The sequence below is a fragment of the Molothrus aeneus genome, chromosome 5, assembly GCF_037042795.1.
Source record: "Molothrus aeneus isolate 106 chromosome 5, BPBGC_Maene_1.0, whole genome shotgun sequence".
NCBI lineage: Eukaryota > Metazoa > Chordata > Aves > Passeriformes > Icteridae > Molothrus > Molothrus aeneus.
The window spans coordinates 4,266,575-4,292,748 of record NC_089650.1 but is presented as its reverse complement, the minus strand read 5'-3'; the positions used below and the strand labels follow the sequence as shown (position 1 = coordinate 4,292,748).

General features: G+C 42.2%; 1 protein-coding gene across 6 annotated transcripts in view; it reads left to right on the top strand.

Annotated features, from left to right (window-relative positions):
* Positions 1-1,343: 1,343 nt before the first annotated feature.
* Positions 1,344-26,174, top strand: part of CALD1 (caldesmon 1) — a 172,215-nt gene continuing 147,384 nt past the window's right edge. For 2 of the 6 annotated variants that reach the window (XM_066550471.1, XM_066550477.1), the window contains exon 1: positions 1,398-1,444. The gene's annotated coding sequence lies outside the window, so the exon portion shown is untranslated. Of the gene's footprint in view, positions 1,445-26,174 lie in introns of all 6 variants that reach the window. The other 4 variants (XM_066550476.1, XM_066550474.1, XM_066550472.1 and 1 more) reach the window with 3 other exon arrangements.

The window sequence follows — 26,174 nt, the reverse complement described above, 5'->3', positions numbered from 1 at the left end:
TTCTTGCATTACACATGTGACTAAATCTGTGGGGCCCAATGGCCAGAAAGAAGGATCCAGAAAGGCATTAAAATAGTTTTGCCCATTCAGCTGCAAAGTCATCTTACACATAGTTTCCCTCTAACTGATTTTGTGTATGTTATTGTCAAATATGAATCTGCAGAACATCTCCTGGTCTGGAATCTCATTCCTTAGAGCAGTCAGCTGCCCTGCAGCCTTCCTTAGTGGCTGGTACATGTTGGGATCTCTGTACTGTGCTGTTTTCTAGGCAATCATTTTCATCTTTATTCTCACTCTTAGTTGATGTATTTTGTATGTTTCCATGACCAGTCTTGATCTGTTTGTCCATTTTTAAGATAGCTGCATAATTTGCCAAGTTAGCAGCAGTGTGCGATCACCAAAGCAAAACAAAGATAAAAATTAATCCAAGTTTGCTTTATTGATGATATTCAAAGACTGTGCAAGTATTGATCATATTAAGGAGATGTAGGGCTATTCTCGTAGTAAATGAGCCAGGCTTAATTCTACAGGAATAGTTGTGGAGCTACAAACTAAATCTGCACACCCAAATAGTCCAGCTTGCCAAGGATCACCATCAAAGTTTTGAATCTCTTTAAAAGTTATTTTTCAGAACATGGCTATTCTATCTGTAACTTCTATTGTACTGTTTGAAATGGAATCAGGCTGTGAAGGCTGCCAACTCATCTTTCATGTGCCTTTCCCACTGGTGTCTCTCTCTGCAAAATCAAGCCTGCACAGCAGAGTGTTTCTGTTGCCTTTTACATGTGGTCCTCGTTAAAAAAAAATACAATGTAGTTTAGCTGTGGTGAAATTATTCGATTAAAAAAAACCCAACAACTACAAGAAAAAAAAATGGTGCAAAAAGTAAATATGTTTACTGTATCCCTATCCATTCAGAGCATTTCCTTTTTTTAAGCTCTGTTTGTGTCCAACAAGACAGCCTCTTTCTCCAAGATTAACATTTCTTATGATTGTTCCTGACAGAGGATTTACTTTCAGAGGCCCTGCTAAGGATAACCAAAAAAGGGCATGTAGCAAGACACTTTTGGCAGCTCGCACGAATTTTCGGAGCTTTTTAGGTCTTGGTTTTCTGATGAGTGGCTTCCTGAGCATGCCTGGGGAATGACAGGCATCTCTGCAGGCAGGCTGAGCCCACCTTGGCTTGCTCACAGCCATTGGCTGCCCATCGGAATAAATTGAGGACAATGCATTCCGCCGCCTGCCAATTGTAAACATAAGGGATATGTATTCACTTAGCGCTGACTTTTGGGAGGGGCCAAGGAAAAGCTGCACTTTTATTGAATAGGGCTGTGTGTGTGTGTGTGTGTGTGAGGCTGCTGCTGTGCCTCTCTCGCTGTGCTCCTGCCCAAGCAGCCAGTTATTCGTTTCCTTCCTACTAGAGTTGAGAACTTTGCAGCCAGAGGTAAGGAAGGGCTTGCGGGACTGGTTTGCCTGGGCTTTGCCTTGCAGACGGAGCAGCTCTGGCTCTGAACGGGCTGTGGGAGGCTGGTTCTGCTCTGCTGCTCTTTCTCTGTGTGTCCCCCCCTTTCCAGATGTTCGTGGTGAACTGAGGGAGATCTGGGGTGGAGGGGGGATGCATGTCTGCTCATCCTGCTGGACCTCAGTAAGGAGGTGCAGGGCAGGATCTGTGCTGGTCCCACCACTCCATTCTTCATCCTTTGCTGGGCTCGTTAGTAGCAATAACCCATTCTAATAACCCTTCTTTTCTTTATTTTCTAATTCTCCCCCTCCTATTTTTAATTTTTTTTTAATGGAGGCATTACAATGAGAAACCTCTTAGTGTGTTAAGGTCTGCTGAATTGCTTTTAATTTTGCAACTTAATACGTGGGCTTCCACACTGCAAGGACAGTCTTGGGGTGTAACTGATACAGACACAGAGAAACTCTGCTTAATGTAAGTGATCTGATACTCGCTGAAGCAGATGTCCCTCATGGCAGCCTTTCACAGGAGGATTGTTGACAATAGATGGCATCAGTTTTTGTTTTCAGCCTCCAACATGCTCAGCAGCGCGTTGCCAGAATGTTTCTTGTGAAGTTGTCTTTCCTGTTAAAAGGGGGGGATTAAAGAATGTGCTTGGGTGGGACTGGAGCTCTCTTGGAAGTCTGGCTCTGTGTTTGTCAGAGTGCTGCTGGGGAGAGCTGGCTAGCAGGCTCCCCTTCCCAGCTCCTTTGACGTGTTGGGACAGTTGGAAAGCATTGTGCAAGGCTGGCTGCTGATAGCATGATATTCTTGCATAGCAGGGAATTTCTCAGGGAAAAGGCTGGGAAAATGAAGGGAGGGAGGAAGTTAGCTGCAGATGAATGCTTGGTAGCTGCAGACACTGACCAAGCTGCTAATCTCTGGCCAGACCTGCAGGGATGGAACAGATTGGTCTCATATGTCAAGTGTTGTTTGGAAGAATGAAAACATAACTGTTTTAAAATGGCTTTTTTATGGAGTACTTGTTTACAGAGGAGAATTTCTTTTCAGAGTATACGGTTTTTGTACAACTCTGCCTGAGAAGGCTTCCCCTGCTAAAAGGCGGACAGGAGAATAATTTGGGAAAATAACACATTCCCTCCTTGGCAGCAGCTCAAAGAAAATAAGGAGGCAGAGTGGGATTTTTTGTAAGAACCATGTATTTATTATAATTTGTCTATTTTAGATACCATGCTGTGAATGATTGTGTTTGTATGATTTGCCATTGGAGAACCCTCAGACTCTGCCCCTCTTCTCTTTCTGTCTCATTAAATGTAGCAGTAAGTCCTCATCTGCAGCAAGTCTCATCTTTCTCTCCTGCCATTTATACAGGATGGGACCCTAAAACTGCACACACCAAAATCAACAGAACAGACAACATAGATTACAAATGGAGCAAAGATTTTAGCTATTTGCTTTATTAAATTGGTAATGAAGTAAAGGTAATTGATAAGTTCTGCCCTGCTTTACCTTATTTTCTCAATATTTTTGAAGAAATGATAGGTCTGCCTTTCCTGGAGAAATGGCTTTGATAGGCAATCTTAAAAAAACCTGCATATATTAACATAGACTCTTAAGTCATGATGGGAGGGAAGAAATACCAGATGACATGACTGTGAACAAGAGACTCAATTGAAATAATTTGTTTTTCCTGAAAACTCCTCTTTGTTGCCACTTGCAATGACAAGAGGATCAATTCCACAGCCTTCATTCACAGGATTAGTCCTGGTGAAATCAATACCATCATTAATGGACTTAGAGGTCCTGTGTACTTTGAATACACTTTGACAGTGAGTGATGTAAGCACTTTTTAGGAGAATGAGGGATTTTCTACAACTGCTTCTTCCTATACTCACAGCATTATTCTGGCATGGAGCAGAGAAAGGAGTCACTTCCCTTGTGCTTTTATTTCTTGTCCAACACTGATATGCACAATGCAATAATGACACTGAAAGATTTGAAAGGAAAGTGGGGAAGGGTGTAAGTTCCTCTGGCTGGCATTAGAGGGAAAATTCAAGTGCATTTAGATGGGAAGGTTTTTTATTGATCTCATTCATGGGGGCCACATGTAGCACAGAGCATCTGCTCAGTCCCATCCAGGATTAGGGAGCAGTGCTGATTATTCCAGGTGGGGAGACCACAAAGGTGTAGGGCAAGGCTTTTCTCATGGCTGCCTGCTAGGCCATGGCTTCTGTGTGATGAAGATGCCAGGGAGGCTCCACCAGGAGCATGACTGGAAGTCCTCCTTGTTTAACACTTTGCACAGCTGGAGCAGCCCTGCCTGTGGGGGTGATCTTTTCACTGCAGAAAAGTGAGAGCCTGCAGGACAAATAGGGCTTGAATGTCCTGGGACTGTGGAGAATACTCTGATTTCTCAGTAGCTGCTTACATGAGACCTATTTGTGTGGGCTGACTGGGTTTTACTTTGTATTAAAGATCAGTGGAGTTCTTAACCCTTATCTGCCAAGGGTGCACCTTGGAACATTTGATCCCAGTGTGTGAGCACAGAGGGACAGGAAACCATATATGCCTAGGAAAGAGAGGGCCAAGAGAGCATAACTGTCCATCTGCAGGGCTTGTCTGGACTCTCCTGGGTGTGGGAGAAAGCACCAAAAAAGGCAACAGGGCAGAAGGGGAAGTGCAGTCCTGAGAGCATTTCATTGCCTTTGAGAGGAGCTTTATGGGGAGTGTGCAGGATTGGGCTCCAGGTGCACAAAGCCTGAGGCACACAGGCCTGTGAGTGCAGGGAGTGGGAGCCTGCATTCAAAGCAAGCTTTCATTCTTTAAGAATTGTCTCCTTTTAGCAACTCCCCCCGGCAGCTTGCAGGGAGAAAGCTGCTGCCTTACTGCTTTGGGAAAGGTGTGTGTGCAGGGGATGGTTTGCTGGCTTTGTGCAGAGCTGCTGAGGGGTTAAAAGGGTGGGAATGGATTTGGGGGCAATGCACTGGAAGGAAATCACCTACCCTCCGTGCAGGCACCTCCTCTTAGGGTGCTGCTGCTGCTTGGAAGGTGTAGCTGCTGCTTGTCCAGGGTTTGGCTGAGGCTGAAATTTGACTCAGAGGTATTTGAAGGTCATATTAGATCTGACCTCTCTGGATGAAACACCAAGGTCACAGGACTGTTGAACTATAGAACATTTTTTTTTCCCTCTTTCCTGATGCTTTTGTGCATTCAACTGGCCCAGCAGGGAAGGAGGCTCAGCACTCTCTAATTTGGGATCCCTCCCACCCCCGGGGGAACTTGCTCCTATGTTTCATGAAACAAATTGGATCAACCAAAAAGGTTAGGGAATGTAACACTGTTACTCAGCTGGTGTTGTTAGCTGTGTGCTTTACATCCTGCTTTAAGGAAGTGCTCCTTTCCATGCATTTTTCATTTGGAACCTCCACCACAAACTGATGTCTCTTTCCTTGTTCCTGCCCCTCAAGAGGGGAAAACTCTGTCCATGAAGCATAGGGGCACCTCCTGATCAGAAAATCTTCAGTGTTGAAACCAGAAGAATTGCTTGTGGGGACTGTCCTGCTGGCTTGCAGCGAGGGCAGGACCAAATAGCTGAGGAAGCAGGTGAAAGAAAGGGGAAAAAAGCAGCAACCTCTTAAGCCACTGGAGTAATTTCTCCTCTGAATTTTTTCCTGTGGTCATAAATACCTGGTGAGTCACTTAATGGCTGTGTGTCTGTGTCTCTATCTCCAAGTCAAGGATAAGCTGTACCTTTCTGTATTTAGCCCATGGCTCTGCTGGGGCTTAATTCATTAGTGTTTATAAAGAATTAGCAATACCAAAATGACAAGTTTAGGCACTGCCTAAAACCTTATTTTTGACTGGTTTCCCAGATCATCTTAGACTTTTTTTCCTTGGTGTGTTCACACAGATATGTATTAGATTTCTAGATTAAGGGTATGAAACCACTGAAGCCCAGGGAATGAGGTGAAGGCAGACCAGGCTCAGTGGTGACTGTGCTGTCATGTCTAGAGGGCATTTCCTGTGTGCTTGAAGATGGAATTGTTTGTGCTGCATCTGGACCAGTCTGCCTGTGAAGCTGTCATGTGTGCTCCAAAAATGCACAAAGGCAGCTTTTGCTTACAGATCCACCATAGTGTCATAAGCTTGGAAGCAAAACTACTCAGCAAGCTGCTGGACCTTATCTGCTTGTTCAGTCTCATGTTGATGAGAGCAGTTGAAATTGTAACCCCTGGGGCCAGGCCAAGCTGCAATGGGGAAAATATTAGGGAAGGATTTCAGGCAATGGGAACATTACATGTTTCCACACCCTCTTGTGTACAGAATACAAATAAAGAGCATTTTCCCTCAAGAGTTGCTGTGGAGGGTGTGAAGCAAAGTGGAACCCACCCGTTTGCACATTTTCTGGTTTATGTCCTTAAATGGCAAAGAAAAAAAAAATCTGTGGAATTTAGCTCATAGGAGGGTTATAAATAGATTTGTGGAGATAAAGTTTTGCTGTAAATGCCCTGGTTTGGGATCTATTCAGAAGAGTAGGACAACAGATATGAAGAGGAAAGGTATTGCTAAATGCAGAAGGACAGTGTCACTGCACACACATGTATGTGTGACCTTCCCAATCTTGCCCCAAAATTGTGGGGACCTCAGGGGCATGGAAATCACTGTGCCCCTTCTAAAAGTGAAATGCCTTGGTGTGAGGAAGAACTAGTGTTGATGATGTTCAATGGCTAGGGCAGCCTGAACCTGTGACAGCAATGCAAACCAGGGCCCTGAGATGGGCTGGCAGCTCGTTTTGTGTCCTTGTGCAAAGGAGCTGGCTCTGCCTAGGGAGGAGCAGAGCAGGGCTGGACAAACCCTCACCCAGCAGCAGCTCCTGGGCTCCTTCAGAAGTCAAGGTTGGATTCTGCAGGCTGGTGCCCCTTGGATTCCAGTCATCTTCAAAGGCAGCTCTGCCCAAATGAAGCAGTCTGTGATCAGGCCATTGTTTGTTTCTTATTTGCAAGGCTTTGATGTTCTCTCTTGCCTTTCTCACTGCCACAGGGCATGTTACTACCCTTTTCCCACTTCATTCTTTTCTTTGACACTGAACTCTCTAATGGTGAAATGGCTCTCACTTAGTTTCTTTTTTTCCCCCCCCTTGAGCCACAGCGTTCATCCTGGTAAAATCTTTCATCCCAGAAGCACAAAGGCATGACCTTTTATGATTCCTCTCAATTTCAGAGGACCTAGCAGTGCTAGTGTGATGGCCCAGACCATTGCTTTCTAATATCAGCTGTACTGAGGACAATTTCTTCTCAGTCTGAGTAGGTTCAGCTGCAGAGGGAGGAGGCAAGGGATTTTATCTGCACCTTCCTAATGACCTCATGATAACCTCATTGCTCTCAGCAATTTCAACAGTCATTGAGCTGGGGAGAATTTGGCTTTGCTCTGGTCTAGTTAAAACTCGTAGGTTTGGAAAAGAAATTCCAGGAGCTTGGCTAAAATGTGTGGAAATAGGAGTGGGTTGGAGAAGTGTTTGGTCAGCTCTCATTTACCTGCACAGCTTAACCTGCTCTGGTGCTGCAGGATGCCTCCAGTCAGCGCCACTTTGGAGGGCTGCAGCCCTGGCTCTGCAGAGAGGAGAGAGGTTTTGCTGCTTTGTTTGGCTTTGGGAACAGCACATCCCCATGTGCAGAGCCACACCCCTCCTATGAAAATGAGGAGTTTCATTCAGATGTCTGATAAGCCACAGCTGTTGCTTTGCCACTTCAAACAGAGCTTGGATTATAAAGACTGAACTGCAGCATTTTAATTGCTGTAAATATGAACGAGAGGGTTTAGGCAATCCAGATGATCCAGAGCCAAGCATTTCTGTGGCCAATGTATATTATACTGACAAAAGCAGGCCAGCTGAGAATTTCCCTACTGCTGTCCCAGTAATTTAAAACACCACTAATCTCTTTTTCTGCTGCATTGGGGAAAATGAGAGAGAACCTGGGCATTAGCTGGCCTGAATCTGAACTTCATTTCAGTGGCTGTACTGGGATATGTTAGTGATGTAAATGATACTGAGGGTTTTTTAAAAATATACATTGCATCTAGTTTGATTTCCTTGAGTTAGAGGAATTCAGAATTCCCTGTGAGCTGCTTGCTATCAAGAAGCTGGCCCTTTTTGTTTGATTTTCTACACATCCCCTGAAGGACAATGACAGCAGGAAATTGGGTCAAAATCCCAGTAACAAGCACTCACTGGGAAATGATATTTTGTACAAGAGAGGGCACTGCAAACCCAGAAAACCAGGAAAATTCCATTGCTCCTCACTCCCTGGTGATTAAAAGGCCCTGCCATATATGGGAAAGGTCTGAACTTCATTCACTCCAACCACAATAGTAAATGGCTTATTCAGTGGACACAGTATGCAATCAAGGAGCAGATTGACAATAAAGAGGAAAACCAGAAACTTTTCTATGTAGTCTGCTTTCTCTGCTGTGTTATTAGAAGCTTTGTGAGCAGTTTTTTTCCTTGTTCCTTTATTTAGATCCCTGTAAACTTCAGTCAGTTTTGTTTGCCACTTAACCCTCCTTCTAAAACCAGACACGCCAGCCTATTTCCTCTCCTCCCCCCCTATATAACCCAAACAAGAAAAGAACATTTCCTTTACCAGTGCATATAAAAACATGGTTCCTTGCTCTTCAGTGCACCTAGTGTGCATTTATATGACTAAAAACTGGGATTAGTGGATTCTCATTCTCACCAGGTATAAAGCCCTAACTTTAAGGGAAGCAATGATGAAATGCCAGTGTTCCAGGGTCAGGGATGGGACCACAGCAGTGAAGCAAATACCTGTGTGTGTGTAAATAGGGATGAGTTTTAGGGGGAGGAAGGGAGCAATGTGTTTTGGATGGGAGCTGCAGAAGGGCTCCCCAGTGCTCCACAGAGCTCTCAGGGGTTTCCTTTCCACCACATCAGTTTCCAGGTAGTGAAACCCTACACAGACAGCACTGAGATGCAAAGTCACTGGAGCCACAGTTGTGTTTACATTCTTGCTTTTCAGCTCATTTTGTTTGGTACTGTCTGCCATCAAAATCATGGGGATAAAGTAGTTGGTGTAGCTGGATTTCATTTCACATGGAGAAAGGCAGATTAAGTGCAATAATGTGCTTTAAGGCAAGATGAGATGTGCTTTGCTTGATGGAGATTTTCTGGAGTTTTCATTGTTTGTTTTGCATTGACCATCTTAGAAATACGTTGTTTGTGTCATATTGGTTTAGAGAGATTCTCTGACATCTCCTATATAATTTTGCTGAAAACCCACATCTTTGTGGCCAGGAGGGCTGATGGATCAATTGGATTTCCCAGACTACACCTCAGTCCACGCTCATATTTCATGGCCGTGTTGGACATGGGTGTTACAGTCAGCCACAGGACAGGGTGCCTGCATTTGAGAACAGCAAATACTTTTCATCTCTGACCAGCAGTGTTCTGAGGAGGTGGCATTTGGCCATTATCTCAAAGTCATGCTAAGACCTGCCCACTGAGGAGCTCTCCTGTGGCCAAAAGAAGCACGGTCAAGTTGTGGCTCTTGGGCAGTGCAATAGTAGCACATGAACAATTCTGTTTTCCAGCTCTTAGAAGGATCAGGGGTAGCCAATTTGGAGACCAAAATAACTACTTATCTAATCTCATTCATGTTTTTTCATTCAGGATTTGGATTGGGAGAAACTCTGCATTATATCAGCTTTTTAAATGGCATCTGCAGCCTTTGGAAAAGGTCCTTGAGCAATAATCACATTGAATGCAATAAGTATTATTGCATGGTCAAAAATGCTTTTCATTTCTTTTATTTTTACTATCTTCATGATTCCAAAGGGAGAGGGGAGACTGCTTTGTTTTTCTTTTACCTCTTAAAAGAGGGAAGAGTAAACAAAGCATGTTTTGGAGTAATTTTTCCTTTGGTTTTTCTCTCCCCTAACTGATTTGTGACCCAGCTCAGTGTTTGTGCAATCTCCTTCTGGCTACTTGTAGAGAAGCTTTGCAGCAGTCTTTAACTCTGCTGCTCTGCACTGTACCCATGGTCAGTGAAGATGTTTGTTTCACCTGTCAAACCAAAAACTACTTTGTCATTCTTGTGACATAACTGCTTTTCTGAGCAGGTTTGGTTTGGTTTTTTCCCCCCTTCTGCTCACTATCATCTGTAAATAGATGAGAGGTCCTTTCTTGGAGTCAATATATAGCAAACTTACTATTAACAAGTGGAGAGGGAGTAATGGTGTGCTTGCCTTCTGTGTCAGAGTATCTGATAAAGATCAGTTCATCTTAGTGAAAAATGAAAGGAATTTACTGTATGTGTAGGAAATATGTTTTGTTATAAATGAACAGATTGAAGTGGTGACAGGCTATGAGTCTGACTTACATGATAAAATACAGTTATACACTTCTGAAAGCCTGGAGTCTGGTGTGATGAACTGGAAAAAACATTATAATCTGAGCAGGTTATTTCTGTCTCTCCTGTGACCCTTCAAGGCAATGGAAAGTCGCTGATGGAAAGGCTGTTGGCATTAGCAGGCACAGAGCTGGTTTCATTGGTCCTGGTTCCATGCTTGCAGATCTGAGGCTGAATTTAAATAGGCACACTCAGTGTTTCCCAATTTAGAATTAAATACCAGAAGCTATGGGTGTAAAAAACCCCCATAACCAACACCAATCTCCCTCCACAAAACCAAAAAGCTGGGAAAGCCATATATAGGTCATCTTGTCCCTATTCTGTAGGCAGTGTAGGATAATTCCCAAAAGTACATTCACACATGTTTTGTCCATAAACACCTCTGTTTATTAACAAAATACAATCAATCTTTTTTTTTTTTTTCCAGTGAGGACTGGTATAGTTTGCTGCACTTTCTAGATTTTAGCAAGGGGAAATAGCTATCATTCTAAAATGTATTTCTTGGCCCATGGATATTGCTCATGTGAATTCAAGCAAAAAAACCCCAAAACCCTAATGAATGGAAACTTGCAGAAGAGTTACCAGCAGCTGCTTTTATTATGGACCATGGCTCTGACATGATCTCACACACGTTTAAGACAAGTGTTACCTCACTGGCTTCAATGGAAATGCTTTTCATTTGCAAGGGAGTAAATGAAGCCAGAATCAGACAGAGACCTAGGGAAACTCTCTGGGAGAGGGTTTTAGTCTGGGAAATGTGCTTTACATGCATATAAAATATATGGGCATATCTGCATGCTGCAGTAAATGTGTCAGGCCACCTGAGAGAAAGAGGCCAAGTTCTGCTTTGAGTAGCACCTGTGTAAATTCAAAATGGTATATTCAATTCAAATGCAGGGAAAATGTGCCAGGGAGGACCAAAGGAGTATCTAATTTTCTTTGAGTGCTAGAGTGCATTTTTCTTACTGGATTTCTCAGGTTTCCTTGATTAGATGGCTAGAAAATACAGCAAAATTAGGCTGTTCTCAGGGAGCTTCATGTTTTTAGCTCCTTATTTTCAACCATATCAAAAAAGTTGTGTTGATTGTGAAACCAGTTGAGACAAAAGTAGCACATTATTCTGCCTTGAAGATACAGGAGGAATCAGTGGAATAAGAACTGTATATTTCTTGAGTCAACTCTTCAAAATTGGGCAATACTGCATCTTCTTTCAAGCTCAGCTAAATCTTGCAAGATTGGAGGAAGGAGGCTGTGCTCTACTGAAAATGTAGCTATGGTCTCAAAAAGGCAGAAGAACCTTAAAACTTGTTCAGCTCCAGCAGAGGTGTTAGTTAGGAGGAATATTTTGGTGCTGCAGTGCCAGCCTGCAGCTGTGGCACTGGCTTTGCTGTTTTTCTGGGTGTGAGGAAATGCAGTTGAAGATGTGACAGGCATTGGTTAAGAGTGAGTAAAGGACACAAGAGAGGGATTTTCTGTCCTGGTTTGTTGCTCCCCTTATGTTTTGGTATCCCTGCTTGCTGCTCTCCTGTACAGCAGCACCTGAGGTCAGGCACACCTGGAACCAGGGCCTGCAGCCTCTCTCTTGGGTGAGAGCTTTGAGATGTTGTGCTTTAGGTGCAGAGTTGATTTTAGCAGGATTTCCCACCCCTGTAAACACTGGTTTCAGATGCTTTTTGCTTTGCTCACTGTTTGAGGCAGTGATATTTTCAGGTGTGTGGTGTAGAGTTTCACTGTAATGTGGTTTGCAACTGATGCTGTGCACTCCCTGTGATGGAGGGAAAATGTTTTAAGACCATGGAATTCAGTAGTGTAAACGTTCATTTTTACTTTCCTTGAGGACTTGAAGGAAAGCAGAATGATGGTAATTAAGCTTGATCTGTAGCCCAAAATTGAGGGGGGGGGAAGGCAATAAAGTGTAGGGAATGTTTTAAATGGCCCTATCTACTTATTTAAAGGGAGCTCTTAGGGAGTGGGGTTACAAGCCTCTTCTCAGCCTATTACAGGTTTCTAAGTGTTCAGTGTCTGAGCCAAAGCTAATTATATTGTCCACAGAAAAAGCACAGCAGAAGCTGGTGGTCCCTGTGGTTCATACAACTGCTAATTATTTCCAGTGGTGATGCTGAAATGCGTTCTTACATAATTGGTGTGAGATCACCAACTTGTTTCACGTAGATGCAGTTCTGCACCAGACAGGAATGAGTCCTGCCAGCTTCACAGTGGTAGCACAAAGTAGAGAGCCTCTTGCTGGAAGCATTTGAGATGAGATTTTTTAGCTCTCCCTAGATCTTTCCCCTGAGGAAATTCAATGCTGCTGGGAGAGAAACTCCAGTGGGAGAGCTCATGTTTGAATACAGCACAGAAATCCTTTTCTTCTGCTTGCTTCCAGCATTCTTCTGTCTTATAAACCACCCCATATTTCTATTTTAATATTGTCTTTAGTTGAACAGCACTTAGCAAATTGAAGTTCTGCCTTGTACGTGCTAAACAACACTGTGCATGTTGTAGGTCCTTTAACTGAGACAAAAACAGCCAAGGTTGTGTGGAAAGTTAGTGAGAGAAGAGAGGGGCAGAGGTTGGGACTTGTGTCTCCTACAGCAAGGTCTAAAATATGCTGTCACAACAGGGAATAATACCCATAGGTGTCCAAGTTTTGGCCAAGATAGGATTAATTTTCTGCAGTAATTTGGGAGTGGGTGCTGGTGGAGGAGAGGCTGGACATGACCTGGCAGTGTGAACTTGCAGCCCTGAAAGCCAGAGATGTCCTGGGCAGCAGGGGAGGGATTCAGTTCTGCCACTGAGCTCTTGGGAGACCCCGCCTGTGAGTGCTGCATCCTGCTCTGGGGTCCCCAACACTAAAAGGACGTGGGGCTGTTGGAGGGAATCCAGAGGAAGTCACCATGTGGATTAGAGGGCTGGAGCAGCTCTCCTATGGCAAAAGGCTGAGAGAGAGAGTTGGGTTTGTTCAGCCTGGAGAAGAGATGGCCAGAGATTAAGCTGGGCTTCAGTGCTGGAATGCAGTGTAGGATCAGACTGCACCCATTTCTGCCATGCCCAAAAGCGATGCGAGAGTGGAAACAAGTGTGTCAGAAATGAGCAACCAGAATTGTGGAAACCCAGGGCACTGGGAATATTTCTCTGTCTGCTCTGGGGTGCCCTGACCCCCAGGGCAGCACTGACTCTGACCCTCATTCATGGAGAAAGTTTCCCAGACTTCAAGATAGACTGGAATCCACAAAAGTGTGAAATAGATTATAGAGAGCAGTGTAGGTGTGTCACTGGGTGAGAAATTTAGGTTTTGGGATTTTTAGTGGGTTGTGGATGGAAGCAAGATGGAGGGCACAGGGTGTTGTCCTGGGTTTCTTCTTCATGCTTCTTCCTTCTCCATGGGTTTGGGTGGCATTTTGTAATTGGGCAAACAAGTCCCCATTGTGGGCTCTTTGGGATGAGTTATTGGGTTAAAAGGGAAAATAATCCAGGTGCCTGTTCTTAATTGGATAGTTTAGTCTTAAAATACCTTGGAACAAGAGACTGTTGGCCATTTTGTGCCTTGCTGCAGAACTCACAGCAGTGAGAGTGAAAAGAAATAATGAACACCTGAGTCCAAACATGAATTAGTATCCCAAGTGCCTTTAACCCAGACCCAGAGAAACCAATGACTGGGACCCCCACACAGAATTTTCTGCTGGAACACCTCTATGGCAGAAAGACAGGAGGGTACCTAGGAGCAGCTGTTTCTCATCCAGCTTTGGTGCTGCCTGATGCACAGAGGAGCACACAAGTATCTCTGAAGTACCAGAAAGAAAAGTCTTTATGTACTGCATGTGACTTTGCATTTATACAGGTGCAATTGGCTTCAACTGAAGGGCCATTTTGATGAGACAGAATGTCTCATTTATATCTTAGATATAAATTACATTTTTGACGTTTCTATGAGTAGTAGAAAACAAACACACTCTACTTATGTTGGTGCTCCTGTGTGCATGAAAGATGACCTGTCCTCTTTCCCCACATGCATTTTCTGTATGGACATAATGCCCCTATTCAGCATTCATAAAAACACCAGTGGCTACCCAACTTGGCTGCTTGATGAGGAGAGGCATTTGGAGAATTCCACCCAGCTGAAATCACTGATTCTGCAAGTGGAATTTGTTTATACATTTTTTTTTCTTAAAAAAAATGCAATTAGTGGTTTACAATGTTTATATGGATAGCACCAGCTGAATCTTGTTCCAGTCCATTTTAATGTGACCTACAATAAGCATTGTACAAAAAAATTCTGACTGGGATGGCCAATTTTAAGTTCAAATTCCCAGTGTCAGTAAGAAGCATTGTCAAGTTTAATTAATCTCCTTAGGTGATATTGGGAACTTTTTTTTTTTGGTTTTGGTTTTGTTTTTTTTTTTTTTTTTTGGTTTCAGGGATAGAAACAAAGGACACCAAATAGAAGTAGGCTGTGATCCTGCAAATTTAAGGGATTGGATCTTGAACTGAAGATCCTGAAGTGTGAAGTCAATTCACCACCCAATATTCACCTTTTCCATTCAGCAATCCCTAAAATTTCTTTTGGGGAGCCAGCTGGCTCTCTATTTCCTATCAGGGCAAGGGTGCCAGTTCAAAACTTTGGGAGGCGCCAGCCATGCTGGCATAAGAGGCAATATACTGCTTATTTCATTGAAACCCAAGCCATCTATGTCCAGGTTTACCTCTGGTGAAGTTAATTTCTAACCACTTGTCATTCTATGGAATAGATCTGAAAGTGGTGCAAAAAAAGCAATGGTTTCCTCTCTCCCTTAAGACTGAAAAAAGCTTCTGTGTTCACTAGATTACTAAATAAAGAGTTTTAGAGAAAAATGTCTGATTTGGAAACCCTCAGCCCAATATTCAGAGGTGACCCTTACAGGCAGTGCAATAGCTTTAGAGGAGCTCCACATCAGAAGTTTCAGGCACTTTCCTGTTTGTACTCTGTGGAATGGTATTTCCAGCAGCTTTGAATGAAATATAAATGTCAATTTCCAGAATGAAAGTTATCATTACTCTTCTGGGTTGTCCCATGGCACATGCACAATATAATCTGGATTTCCCCAAAACAGTGCTCTTAATTGTCATCATTTGGACTGGGAGTTACTCTCCTAAAGAGCAGCCCTGGCTGTTGTGGGGATTTTTGTCCATTTTTCCTGTTCAATATTATTTTAGCATTTTTTCTCCTGCTAACAGCTGATGCAGACTGCCCAAAGAAATGTGTGCTTGCTCTTGACTTTGACCCATCTGAATCCATTCAGTGGCTTCACGTTTCCTAGATTCTAGTTGTGCTCACTGGGGGGACCTGAAATGTTATTTTTGAATGCTGTTCTGTCTTCAAACATCTCAGTCACTGCTCCATGGCCAGAAGTACCTGATTTTGTTAGGAACTTCAGCTGTTGACATCAGCCTCAGAATAACATCATTTCTTGTGCATATGTTTATGTAGATTGAGAAAGGCTTCAATTGGCAGAGACCAAAGATTTAAACATTTAGGTAATTGCTGTCTAATTATCATAGCCTTGGTAATGTGACAAGGAAAAAGAGAAAAGGATATAAGTTACTTTCAGCCATCAGATAAGAAATATAGATCCTGTAGTACATGCTAGCTGCAGTATTCCAGTTCCTAAAATGTGCGTATGGTTAGCAGCTTTAGGCACTTGGTGCTGTCTTTGATTAGAACAGTGCTGAACTTTAGCTGCAGAATTGCAAGTTCTGATTTTCTAGTACATCAGTGAGTGAAACCTAAACCCATGTAATCTGTAAAAATAAATGTAATTACTTTAGCAAATGTGTTACAGCTGGCCAGGTTTGACATTAAGGTACCTGTTTCTTATAGCTGCCCAGTGTCAGAAGACAGAGGTGATGGCTTGAGCTCTGCTTTGCAGGCAGAACGGAGCAGAAAAATTATTGCTTTGCATTCTTCTGTGTGTACATTAAAGTGAACTAAACAGACTTGCAGATCTGACCTCTGGCACTTCTTCCCACTATTTTCTTCTGTTTAAAGCATCTTGCTGAGAGTATTTTTTTTTTCAAATTTCAAAATCTCTGGTAAAACTGTAGTTAAGTGGGCAGCTTCAAAATTGAACACTTGATAAAATCTAGAAGAACACCTGAGCATCTGAAGCTGTGACTGATCTCTTTCAAGGTGGCAGTTTGCTAGAGCAGGAGGTGGGACTCATCACTGCTGCTGCTTTGGTTTTGCTTTAGCAGAATTTTTGCCCTTTTTTCCTTATTTACTTATCTAGCAAACATATTTGAGATTTCTGCAGTAGCAGAGAGATGAAGGGCTGACTGCAGCAAAGCTTTTCAGCTTTGGCCAGAGATTTCTATGGTAAGAATAAGATCATGAAAGGCTGTGCAAGATCTCTCTCTGGTCAGGGCACTGGCACAAAGCACTGCTTGCACTGGTGTGAGTTTCTTCATTATTCTCCAGACTTTGGTTTCACTTCCTCTTGTGGACAGAACCTTATTAATCTGCCACAAGAGCACTCTTGTTTCCTGACCTTTCAACAACTATTTTTCACAGGAATGCTGTGGCTTGAGGCTTAATTAGGGCCCAGGAAGTATTTAGAGGTCTTTAATGAAAGGTGCCCTGGAAGTGACAAGTGCACTGTGATGTTATTAACTCAAGTGGTGCCTACCAAGAACTAGAGGTAGATAAGGCTATCATCAACTGCTAAGCTTTTCTCTTCCTGCTCTTTGATCTTGCAGGTTTCTAGCTCTTCCACTTCAGCAGTTTTAAATTCCTCCTCACAAAGAACACCTATTGAAGTAATGTGGAACAACTGATTTTTGGATCACTAATTCAAACAACTGGAGCAAATTATTAGGTTTACGGTTTCAGGCTCAATTTAGAGCATTGGGGCTTTTAGGATTGCTTTCTGGGAGGCTTAACATTTAGGAACAACTGTCTTGAGTAGCCAGGGTATGTTACTGGACAAGAGTACCTGTGAGATCTTCCTGAGAGGTGGCCTCATTCTTGTTCTCACATATTCTGGTCTTTCCAAGAGTCATTTTTCTCCTGTGAGATGTTACTGGGAGTGTTTTTTGTGGCATCATTAACAACTCCGTTAAGATCTTGATCTTAACCATCCTGGACTTCATGCAGCATCTGGAAATAAAAGCTGCAGTGAAAGCCTAAACTTTGTGGGGTTTTTTGTTTTGCTTTGGGTTGCCCTTTTTTTTTAAAGAAGCCAAGCTGTAGTTTCTGAATGACCTGCAGCTATTATGTGGGCAAAATTCCTGCTCTGAATGGTTCCCAGGATAACTCTGCATTGTGTATGTCCCAAGCAACTTGTAGCTGGGATTTGGTTTGTTTGCTTGAAAAAGAAAATTAATATATCATGATGGGCAATGCACGGCACATAAGTCAAATTACACAAACAACTGAGGATTTTTGTGTTCTTATATCTGTCCATGGGTAATATTTAGAAAACAAAGTCATTTAAAAACCTTAAAGAATTTTGGCTGCCTTTCAGAAATGGTGGAGTTAAGTCAATAAAATGCTCAGTAGAGATTGTATGTCCCCAAACATATTTTATCTTGACAGGTTATATACCATTGAGAGCTGCAGCCATGACTTGAAGCCAAGTTGGGAAAAGAACAGTTGTGTTACAGGGCTGCATTTGATGGGAATCTGAGGAGGGGAAGGGAGAGAATTGTGTGTGCTCTGAGAGTGCCAAATGCAGAAAGCCTCGCTAAGCTGAGCTCCTGGGCTCTATAAATCACTGTAACATCAGTAGGTCTTTACTGATTTACATCTCTTGGGCATCTGTTTTGGTTTTTATTTTACACAAACCTAATTTCTCTGGATGCATGAAAGCATGGGGTTTGAATAGGAGTTATATTGATGGGCAGTAGCTTGGAGTCTCTGTATGAGAGTTTGTAGTTGGTATCATTGACTTAAAAAAATAAAATGAACAAGTGTGGCAATATCTAGCCTCCATGACCTGGATCAAATCAATGCATGATTTCTCTGCATTGATGTGGGTCCATTGAAGTTTGCTTATCACACATCTTGCTTCTATGCCAGTGTGTGACTGGAGAGAATAGATTTTCTGGGTAGGAGACTGGAAATGAGTTAAGTGACATTAGAACAGATGCTTTATTGCCCTTTGCGTTCTCCCATCTGAAAAGAATGTGAAAAATGCATTCGAACAGCAAGGAGGATAAACTCTGTGCTATCTGTTGAAGGAAGCTCAGTAGATCTAGTCCCACTATTGCAGGATTAAAAGTGGTGCTGTGGAGCAGTAAAGTGCCTTCTCTCTGTTTTAGTTAGCCTGCATGTGAGCCATGTGCAGCCCTGCTCTTGTGGAAACCCAGGGCAGTGGGAATATTTCTATGTCTGCTGAGACTGTTTTACTGATAAGAAATAATCAACACCTGAGTCTGAACATGAATTAGTGTCTCAAGTGTCTTCAATCCAGACTCAGAGAAACCCACAACTGGTATCCCCACATGCTCTATTATCCCAGTGAGAGGCTCCATGTAAAGGTCGTGGTCTGACACAGGTGTTTGTTCATCCCCTTTTTTGGGATACCTTTTGCAGGTACTAAAGGAAACGTATGTGCAGGCAGTGCAGAATGGACATGGGCTGCAAGGGCTTCACTGGAGGCAGGGAAGAGTAAACTTTGAAGTGAATTTGAAAGGTATTTTGGCCTACTTAATTAGCAGAAGTTGGAATGGTTTGGGGTTCAAGTTGTGAAAGAATTATAGAGGATTTAAGTTTACTTCTCAGCAAGTTTAAGTTTACTTGTCTCCTATACGAGCATTGGCAAGGCTTTGAAGAAGGGAGATGAGAAAGTCTCATTTTGAGAGGCTGTTCTCCTGAAACCTTGGATTTGGGCAATCTTTAGTATCATGTAGATCCTGTAAGAGGACATTATTGTTGGTTGGTGAACTCCCCTTTTGCCTGTCCCCTCGGAAAACTGACTCCTAAAAGACCCCAAACACTCTTAAAGTAAGGAGGAGCTACAATAAGAATGTTTGTCAGGCTGAGTGTCTTAAAAATAAGTATGACCATAAGTCACACAGCAGTATGCACTGCCTAATAGGGTGATGTGGTGTATTAAAAAGTTAAACAGATGATATTTAGACTTGTAGGTTTTTAATTGTTTTTCCTTCATAGAAATATCTTGAAGATATTTTGCTTTGTTGTTACTATTAAAATAGATATTTTGGACTGTTATGGTTCAATTGATTTTAAAAAACCCCAACAACTTGGAGGAACATTTTTCCTCCTTAGATGTTCTGTCCTTGAGTCAATGAACAGTGGCTCGAAGCTGATAAGGGATGCAGTTCAAAATGCTTCACTGCAGTGTGGAGGCAGCTGTTGGCAATTAAAAGCCTCAGAGGACCACCCTTCCCCACCATGGCTGTGTGTGTTGGCCTGAGAGGCTTCATCTGCCCCTGGAAGTCTTTCTTGATCCACTTAGGTGTTGTCAGATAATTATGTTGGGGAGGCTGGGGTGGTGCTGGTTGCACACAGAGTGAGATTGACCACTGTGGAATAATTTCTCTTATGAGAGAAGAGAAATAGAAATATTTCCCATATTTTCCTATGGAAAATAGATTTGAATTAAACACCACGTATTTACCCTTTCGTTACCTCAGGGGTGGGAGGCATGGAAAGCCAGCGGTGAAATGAATTTAACAGGGAATTAACAGGGTCTCAGGGGTGGCTTTCTCCAGGCTCCCTGAGCTCAACCAGTGCTGCTTGGCATGGTGTGCCCATCTCTGCCATGAGACAAGTACCAAACAACATTTCCTTTCTCCTTTTGCACGGTGAGGGTGAAACTGGACTGCTCTGGGGCCATTTCACAAGGACATGGGCAATTGTTTGCACTGTATTGTGTTGACTTCAACTAAAGCAGGAGCAAATCCTTAAGGTGCAGGAGTAGCAATAGGGAAGTGTAGCACATCCAATAATGTGGAAGCTGTGTCTTTTTTTTTTTTTTTTCTTCATGGAGAGGTCCTACATTTGAATTGAGAGCTCTCACTAGCCAAAGAATCTCTTGAATTTTTTTGTCTTCTGATGACTCTTGATCTTCAAAAAGGTCAAGACTTGGGTTAAATAAAAATTATTAAAACATACCAGGAGCTTAGATACTTAATTAGATACTCAGTTTGACTTGGGTTTCTACCTTTACTTTGACTCATTTTCAGAGAGATACCTGCTAAATGAGACTACATGACTTGAAGTTCTGGGCACTGAAAGGCACAGTGTGATGCAGAATTGTAAGGTCAGATCCAGCTGAAGTCAGAAATTACTGAGAGTTGTTGCTGTCTGACAGCTTCACAGTGATTTAAGGCACACAAAGCAATGTATTCCAGAAGTGTCCAGGAAATGCTCTTCAGCTCAGAGCTGAAGACATATTTTTCCACTACACCTGTGTACAGTCATTCTAATTTTTAGTGGATTGCTCCTCAGGACTTAGTGGTGTCTTTAGGGAAGCATAATGAAATCTATGTTGCTTAGTGTCTGCTGTAACTTTTTCGAAATAGAGGATTTCATAGCCAGCATCTTTCACCAGCCCTGGATTCCCTCAGTTTAAGCTGCAGTCACCTCTCACAGTCACCTTCACTGGGGGTGTTTGCAACGTTCTGCTGAAAGAGTGAAGCCTTTAGTGCTGTGAAACAGTGACATAAACTCAAGAGGTCCCCCAGAGAGAAAAGAGTTTATTATAATACATATACTTAGACATGGCTGTGGTTGTATGGGACATCTGGCTTCTTTACTTTTGAAGCAACTTACTGCTTCTTGTTTTCATGGAATAATTGGAATAATTCCTCTAAATGCTGAATCTGCCATTGTTGGACAAATTTTGCATTTGGCTAAACATATTCAAATATTATCGGAGACTTTCATTCCTTCACTTATTTCTTCTGCCTAGGTGTTGAGAAATTGCACAATGGTGGCTAGCAGGGCAAAGAAAATCTAAAGCAAAAAGGCTGCAGTGAATGATTGACAGGTGATTGGTACAGATTTTTAAATGTGAAAGTGTCAATGTGAGCCAGCTGAAGGTAATACTGTTATTCCTGGAAGCACCACTAAAAGCATGAACCAGTTAAAGTGAAGTGGCATTTTGGAAGTGAAGTCAGGGTATTTCAGAGATCACACTTCAGACAAGCAGACATTCTTTTTTTAGCTTTCACTGGTAGAAATCCAGATGCATGCTTTAAAACAGTTTACTCTGGCTGCAGTGAAATAAGTAGAGACAGAATATTGGTCCAGATGGGGATGCTTAAATCACTAACCCATGTCTTAATTTCTCTTCTTTTCCTTCAGTTTATCCTCCCTTTGAAATCTGGTCACCTAAGAATTTTCCTGAATGCTGTGATCTGTGTATTTATATGCATATTTATATGCTTAAAATAGCATCCTCTGAATTATTTTAGATTGCTGATTTACTGCTGTCCTTCCTACGTCTTTTTAGTTTTTTAATTCTTTCTGCAATGATTCTCCTTTACTGTCAAGTCTAGGGCAGTAATAAAAATAAGTCTCTACTTGTACTAAAGAAGCTTTTATTTTATTCAGTTCCTGATTGTCCCATGTCCTCTGATTTCTATCATGACAAAACATGCTAATGGTGAGCTACCCCAGTACCTGGCATGATCTTTCATGTTCTGTTTCTTGAAAAATATAATTTATTGGAAGCTGGCTTGTTAGAAGTACTGGATGAGCGGTGTTGAAATGAATTTGCTTTCTAGAAGAAATAGCCCAAACAGAAGCTTTTATCAGACTTGTCTCCTGCCCTGAGAGAGCCCAGCTGTTAGGAAGTGGGAAGGGATGTGTGCAGGGTTCATACTCACACAATGGTTGGCCTTTTTTTATGCAGGCTGTTGGAAGGGCTGCTCATTTATAACAACTGTTTGTGTGATCAAGTGAAAAACTGTCAGGGTCCTGTCTAAGGAAATTGTGTTCCATTGGTGCAAAGCCTCATCAGGTGTCATGAGGTAGATTAGTAAAAATAAATTTGCAAATTTTTCCAGCCATACAGCCCTGGACTGTTATTGTAAAATGAGTAAAGATACTCAAAATACACATTCATTTGGGTTTTCTTTCCAAATCTGTAAAAACAAATAGTCTATCTAAAGCCTCTTTAATGGAAAATGATTCCCAAGGGGCTAGAGAGCTTCTGGTTTTTTTTTCCAGTAATGAAAAAGTTAGCACTGGAACAGGAAGTGCATATAAACATCTACTCAGCAAGCCCATGACACATTTATATAGTGGAGAGCTTAGAGGTTAAGAGTGTCCAGTTGGTACTGGGAATGCTCCAAGTTCTCCAGGCTTCCAGTTTCATTGTTGTGTTTGAAACCTTAGGGAAAAATACAAGTACTTATCAAATATTTGCATTTATCCACATTCTTGAAAATGACATGCAGGAATGATATTTTAAAGATTCCTTGAACTTACTCAGTGGCTGTGGAAATTCTGTGGTCTGCCCTGTCCCATTCCTAAAAATGTTGCTGTTTGGCTAGCTGTCAGTTTTCAAATTTCCAAAACAATTAATCAGAAAAATAAGAAAAATTAACACACTGTAACAAGGAGAGAAAAAAAATTTCCTTACCCATGTAAGGGATAGGTTTCTCCAGTGTGGGGGTGGTGGGAGAAGCAGGGCCTGCAAGCTTTGTCCATAAAATCAATGGTGGGATAATTTCCAAGGTCAACAGAGTATACTGTGGCTGTACTCCTGTAATGTGTAACTCCCATAAACACTCCTTTGCAACATGAAAATACCCCAGCTCCTCTGGGATTATCCCTGAGGCATGGGTCAGCAGGGGAGGCCTGGCCCTCTCTGTCAGTGTTTCTGTCTGGTGATCCTTGGGCAGATGGTCCCTGTGGAATTCCAACGTGATCTTGGGAAATGTGTGTCAGGCACGCTGGTCTCTTTGAACAGTTGTTATTACAGAGCTCCAAAACTGGAAAACTCGGGGAAAAAATATGAAGTGAGGAGCAGAAGTGAAGGAGAGTCACTGGGTGATATTACAGCTGCTACTACTTAGAATTCAGATAAAAAGCACAGAGGATACCAGGATCAGGAGGGTGGGGGGATAGTGAGCAGTGATGAAGATAAGACAGCTGTAGAGTGCAATCTGTAGCATTCTATAAAGTGACTCTGTTCAGATAAATTGTTGTAATGCAGCCAAAACCAAAATCAATATATTAAGGAACAAGAAAAATGGAAGGAGGGCCTGGGTCTTCTGTGTATGAACAATATAGAAGACTCTAATAAAAATCAAATCTTGGTACCTCCTTGGGGACAAATATTGGCTACTAACTGGCTCTGTGATTCTAGCAGAGAAAATCCTGTGCAATAGCTGGAATCTGAAACCAGACAAGTAAATTAGACACACATTTTTGTGCTCAGGGTGATGAACCACTGGAAGAACAATGTTTGGTCGATTCTTCTCTTGGTGGTGGTAAGAAAATGTGACATCTGCCTTATGTCACAGAGCCCACAGTTGGGGTTGTTTTTTTTAAACATTTTGTTGTTGTTCAGAAGTCCTGCTGAGTTCTATCTATAAACTGATTTGGGGACTATTTGTGCACAGAGTCATAGGTTCCAACTTTGTCTAGCAGCACTTTTCTGACCACCCCTGATGTGCAAATCTATTGTAGCAGCATTATTGAGCTTGGTTAATGAAAACTCCAACAGGAATAACTTAGTTACAATGGTCAATAAACTGTGCTATGGAGCCTGTCTGGAGTTGTCACAGAAAAGTGATCAGAGATGTCTGCAAAGACAAGAAACACAAAATAAAATGTGTGGAAAATGAGCTCCTACACACCAAACATGAAGGCTGTTGTTGGACTATTGCAAAATGGCTTTTGAGGTCCCCTTAAGGAAGCAGAAACTGGGGGTAACCAGCAAGGCACACACTCTAGTGGCTTCTCTGGATGGGCTCTTTCATGGGTTCTTTCCTTTAATGCGTTCTTTCTTTTCTGAATTCCAGTTCTTTCAGGCTGGAATTTATTGTAGATTTAATGTCACATCCACTGGATGCCTCACATCCACTGGAGAAAAATGAGATAAGTGAGATGCACTGCTCTGCTGCATCTCCAGGAGGAGAGCAAACTGTTTTGATAACTAATCATGCTATAGGTATTAAATGTGTTCTTGGGTCACTCAATGTGTCAGTAGACAGTAGGCACCTCAGTGACATAACAAGAAAATGTTATTTAATGCTTGCTTTATGTATAACTAATGCAGGGTGGAATTAATTTACTTTGAGCTATCTGTGTCTTCCATGTTAGGTTTGTTTTTAGAGTTTTAGAAGAAAGAAATGCTATCTTCCACTAGGCATTTATCAAGAGATCAAATTAGTGACAGCTGACCAACAGTTTTATAAGACACTGGGGACCTGAGTTAGAAACCAAGCCCCATTCCTTTTAGAATGTTTACATGCTTACTTTTGTGCAGAAGCCAAGGTGGATGAGTTTTTTGGAATTTTTTTTTCAAGTGTGATATGATGAGAAAATGGGTGTAGGTGAAAGACTTTTTCTTCTGTGGCTTTTATACACCCAAGTAACTGGGAAGGTTGCAAAGTAAAGCAGGTATTAGGAAGAATCAGAAAATTTTATGAGTTCTGTGGTTTAGGGTCTTTTTATTGTTGTTGTGGTGGTGTTTTTTTTTCCTCCCGTGTTTGCATTAATATTCCTGAGGAGGGCTAAGAGAAAAGAGTTATGAGAAATGACAGAATTTAGCAAGAGACTTGAAATTGGGAGGAAATGTGAAGGAAAGAAATGAAGATGGCATTGGATCTGAAAGTTTGAGATGAGAGAGAGGAAGGAGGGCAGAGCTGTCAGAAGGGATAGAGGGGACAGACAGAAACAAGGAAGATGGGTGCAGGCTTTTGAAGAACCAGTCTGAAATAATGCTGTGAAAAAGGGTAAGAAGGGATGAACAGAAGACTTAGAAGTGATTGGAATGATGCAGTCATGGAACTGGAATCAGAAATACCAGCTCTGGGCACTGCTGGAGGTGACAAACTGTTTAACACAGGTTTTGAAGGCTGTTTTATTTCCATTTAGGGGTGATGTTATTCAGTATATTTTAGACTAGTAGCAGCAATTTTGTTAATTGTGGCACTGCTCCATCTGGTGGAAAATAATTTTTTCCTGTTTTGCATGGACACTTCACATATCTGATGGTAAAAAGTGATTGAAAAATCCACCCCCACCCCCTTCCCCATGTATTTCAATACTCCAAAAGCAAATAACTACACTTTAAAGTCCTGAGGGGAAAAAAATAGTGCAAGTGCAAAATATACATACAACATGTGATGTTACATGTATATTTATGTATAATTCTCTGCTCTCCAGAAGTTTTTGATGGCTATCCACACTATCTTCCTGCTCACCATCAGTGTTTTGGTAACAAAGGTTTGTCTTGTATTTCTCTGTAAGCTGTATGTAGGCAGTATTGACTTGCAGTCTTCTGTGACAGGTCTGGTTGCAGTTCCACCTTTTTTAAAAATTTTTTTGGTAGGCACAAACAATAAAAAATGTTGATAACATTGTTTTTGTGCCCTTTAGGAGCATGGTGCCTTTTTTTTTTTTTTTAGTTGAAAAGCATTAAAATGTGTAGAGGGTAAAATGTTGAATGTAATGCTATGACTCTGGCCCCGGGTCAGTGTTCCAGAGTTGATGTCCTGGGTAGGACACAGCATGGCAGAGTGTCAGACTTCTGCTCTGACTGTGATCCACTGGCTCACTGTGAACCTCGTGGAAGATGACAGAAGGTGCATCTGCCATCACATGAGCCTTTAGAAGGAAATTTTCACCTGAATAACTGGGTTGGTTTGAGACAGACCTGGGTTTAATGTAGAATTCTTCATGTTTTTTGGGTATTCAGTGCTTTTGCTTCCATTTCCTCTGCTCATGAGTTTGAGTCTTGACTTCTCAGTAGGATTCCAGGACACATTTCTAACTTGCTCTTTTGTGACTCGAAGTTACACTTCCAAATGAGTGCTTGCATAGGCTTCTCTGCTGCATCTTTCATCACCATTTTCAGATGTCTCCCTGTAAATGTCAGGCACTTCAGCACCTCCATGACTTCATGTACCTTCATGCAGGGCTGGTGGCCTGGGATATCCTACAAGTGTGTTTGTCTTGTCATCACCACTTGTGCTTTGGACTGGACCTGCTCCAGGGAGTAGGTCCAGTGCAGGGAGATGGCTGAGTGATTGCAGCCCTTGCTCTGTGCTATCCCACTGCCTAAACTTGCCCTCTTTGCCTGCTTTTGGATCTGGCTGAATCCCAGGAT